The sequence below is a fragment of the Alligator mississippiensis genome, chromosome 2, assembly GCF_030867095.1.
Source record: "Alligator mississippiensis isolate rAllMis1 chromosome 2, rAllMis1, whole genome shotgun sequence".
Lineage (NCBI taxonomy): Eukaryota > Metazoa > Chordata > Crocodylia > Alligatoridae > Alligator > Alligator mississippiensis.
In genome coordinates this window covers 196115425-196119556 of record NC_081825.1, presented here as the reverse complement: position 1 = coordinate 196119556, position 4132 = coordinate 196115425, and positions in this window count along the sequence as shown.

Genomic DNA, 4132 nt, shown 5'->3' with positions numbered 1-4132 from the left:
GACTGTGTGAAATACATAAATAGCATATCACAAACTATTAGGTAGCATGCTTTTAACTTGTTAATACAACCAACAGGTAGGCAAGCAGCACTTACTTAGCCTTCTCTTCCAGAAGTAAATCAGTGGGAGGAGGAAGAGGCTCGCCTGCCTTTTAGGTCAGCAGCCTAATGGTTAGGATACTTGTTCAGTAAGTAAGAGACACTGGTTACCAAGACTGAACATACATCAAGAAAATGTACCCCTTCTACTGGCCCACTGGGAAGCTAAGAGAGGAAGATATGCAGTGGCTGTAGGAAAGAAAGTGCAAAGGAGAAGGGAGCCCATCTGTGGCTCAGGGTGTTGTTGGTTGTGATTCTGGGTTCTCACCCCTGCTCTTGTCACCAAAGGGGTTTCTGCAAAGGGTTTTAATAATCATGGATTAAACAGAGAGAAGCAGAGATTAGAACCCAGGGCTTATAGGTAGTGCCTTTCTATCCCAGTGAGCCACAGGAACAGACTCCTGCTACCATCCTTTCCTTCTGGCTTGCCCCTCATAGCTGTTTCTATGGGAAAGGAGGGACTTTGCTAAGATCCTGGCCCAGCAGTTAAAGAACTCCGGCTTCTAAGCAAAGAATCCTAAGTGACTGTCCACACAGACGTATTGTGTTTTGGTGACCTCAGGCCCACATTCTTCCTCAAAAAATACATTTTGCATTTTCTGTCTTTACCTTTTGGGGTGAGGGGGGGGAGAATCCATTTCTCCATCCCCATTTTTTTGTGTACCTCAAGGCAGAAATCCTGTTTTCCCTTTTCTTTGCTCCAGTCTTCAGTTTTACTTTTTGCTATTTTTCTCCATGACTTGGTTGAAGGCTTCCCTCTTTTTCTTATGATCATGCTGCCTTCACCTAAATCACTGGGCTCCTAAAGCTGCCCTTTTTTTTTTTGCAAGGGGCTGATGCTTGCTTCAGACTTGCATGCAGGGTGCATGTGCTGTTTTAGGGAATCCATGTGTCTGACATGTGACAGGTCAGCCCTTTAAACCAGGGGTTGGCAACCTATGGGCTGGATCCTGCCTGCAGTCATTTTAACTAGTCTGCAGAATATTTATCCAGCTTCCATGGTGTTTCACCAACGGGGGTGCAGAGGGCGAGGGTCGGGGAAGGTAGGGCACTGTCTGCCTGGCAACTGTATGGCAAGAAGAAGAGGCAGTATTAGTGGCAGGGTAGATAGTGAGTGGAGCTCTGGCTTTAGATCCAGCTGCAACTCTGGCTCTGATGCAACACAGGCTGGATTGGAAATGGCCCCATCCCACTGCAGAACATTGTCACCCTCTGCTTTAAGCCAGTAACAAGAAAAGAACACAAAACAATGTTTCATCTTTTCCATCAGCTCGTCTTTGGATCCCAGCTCCAAATTATTAGGTCACCGCGCTAGTACTCATTCTCCTCCCCAGCAACAATGCACGGTTCCAGATTGACACCAAGAGGCCATTGCCCACGCCCCCCACCTCCCACATCCCAGCTACAATTAAAGCAAGGACCTGCTCCTCCCTCTGACTTCTTCACGCAGAACACTTTCTTGCCTTGCCACTTCCCCCACCCCAGCTCACCATCACCACCACCTGGGGGATCTGTGCCATACTGGAAGTACACCACATGCAGTAAAACTGGTGTCAATAATTGATACATACAGAGCCAGAGGTGGCTCATAAAGCTCTGGGACCGCTTGCCTTTGTGTTACTTCCTAGTCTGAGACGATCAGGCCCACTGGGGCACCCACAGGTTCTCATATGGTGAACTTAATCAGGACCAACATCGTCCACTGATCCGAGCACCTGCCTTGACCATGGTTGTGCCCTCCTTGGCTCTACTGGTACCAGACTGATGCCAAAAGTCAAAAAGTTGGCACTGCTTCCCATGTCTACCTTAGATCTTGAACTAATCGACACAGCCCTTTATGGTATCCCTTACTTCCCATCCTAGTACTAAGGGTAACCCCAATCCAGTCCTCGCCATGCAAGGCTTCATCATTTTAGCAAGTACCTAGTTTTTCAGTTTAGCGCCCACTGAGAAACTGGGTCAATAATACAGGGGGAAAGCCTATTTACACAGGATCAACTTTTCCCGCCTGTACTGCTTTGTGCCTGTGGTGAGAGATTTAAGAAGTTGGCCATTCCATCCAAAAGGTTTTCCCCAACTGGGCTTCTAGTTGTGTTAGAGCAAGGGTGAGCAAAGTATGGCCTGTGGGCCAGATTTGGCCCACAAGGCCATTCTATCTGGCCGACAGGGCCCTAAAAAATTTAGAAAATTAATATGTATCTGCCCCTGGCTCTTGTCAAAGATGACAGGAGCCAGGGGCAAGAGGACCCAGGGGAAACCATGGCAGGCTCCTGCAACAGCCGGGCCTGCCCCCAGCCTCAAGCCCTTGCTAGGGGCTTTCGGCCTGAGACCGTGGGCCTGCTCATGCCTGTGGTGGTGCAAGAGTGGGAAATTCAGGTAAGAGTGTGTGTGTGTGTGTGTGTGTGTGTGTGTGTGTGTGTGTGTGTGTGTGTGTGTGGGGGGGTGCGGGGCACGCGTGTGCAAAGATCGCCCTAGTCCTCAGGGCCTGGCTGGCTTCTGCTGTGTCCCACGGTCCAGCCATACAGTCAGGAGCCATGTAGTGCGGAATGGCTGGTAGGCAGGAAAGTGGAAGCAAGCGGGAGTGCGGGGCCTGCACCAATGTCCCCAGACCAGCGCTGGCAGGGCCCAGAGTGGGAGTGCAGGGAGTGGGCTAGCAGGGGTTGAGTACTATATTATTACAACAGCGTATAAGTGGCCAGAGCATGTAAAACCCAGGTAACCAACATAAAAGGCCACTTACATGGCCAACTTTGGCGCTCAGTGTTACTTACCTGCTTACAGAGGCATTAGATTTGAGCCTTACTGCTCTTTGTGTACACTAAATACTTCCTTGGTTTCACATGTGCAGTTATATACATCACATGATATGGTGCTGCATAGTATAATTTTTTTAAATTGTCCTAAGCTTTTTTGTGGTTACTTTATTTCAGCCTGATGACAGCACTAGGGAGTTACACAGTTTAGCTCAGACACTAAAAAATAAAACTTTATGTCCTGCTTCTTAGTGAATGTCATGTATTTGTATTATTTCAGAGAAGGTATGGGTACTTTCCTATCTACCTCTGCCTAAAGCCAGGACTTCAAAAAGGAGAAATATGAACTGGACTCTAGTTTTACTAGGAGGTTAGAGTATAGTTTTCTATAGGATGGCTTGGATTGGGATGATCCTGCCTTAGGCAGGCAATTGAACTAGGTGACCTCTGGAGGTAACCTTCCAGCCCTACTTCTCTATGATTCTGTCAAACTGATGTAATGCAAGAAGCTCTGCAGATTGATTTATGTATTTCCATATATACGTATTGCACTGACATAAGGCATAGCATGGGCAGATGTTAATTCTTCATTAGTGACAGATTTGCAGGCTGAGAATATGAATTAGAGCAGCTGAAATGGTCATACCATGTGAAGTGGCTTTAAAAAACTGTAAAAAGTGGGAGGACAGATAATGTACAGTGCTGTAATACAACAAATCAGCCCAAACTAGCAGAAAAGACCCTAAATGAAATAGGAATAACTGAAGTGCTTCACAGTGAAATGCGTTGGGTTAGGCGCATCCTTCTCACCAAGGCAAAACGGTGTTGGTGAGCCCAGAAACATCCTACAGTGCCCAAGCTTCCCAAATCCCCAGAAGGACCTCTCTGTGACTCCCTCCCAACTCTACTACCCTGGGGTCTGAAGCCCTACGTGTGACTTGAACTTCTGAAAGCAAATAACAAAGGTGGTCTGCTTCTATTACTTGCTGGACAAACATTCCAGTTCTGCTTGTTGGACCAGCTTCTTGAGAGAGCTGCAAATCCTTTTTATGACCCCACTCCCCCACCAGATGATCACATGGTGTCATAAAGTATCTCATTCTGCAGAAAGCTCCAGGAAAAGGATAGCAAGCAGAGGGCTTCAAACCAGGTGGTTAATGAATGGACTGTGTCAGAGATGCTAGCTCATGGGCACAATTGGGACTGGCCTGATAGCATAAGAAGATCCTGAAGGCCTAGCCCTTCAGGAAACCTTTGGATTTCTTGTGTCCAAAGGGTGAT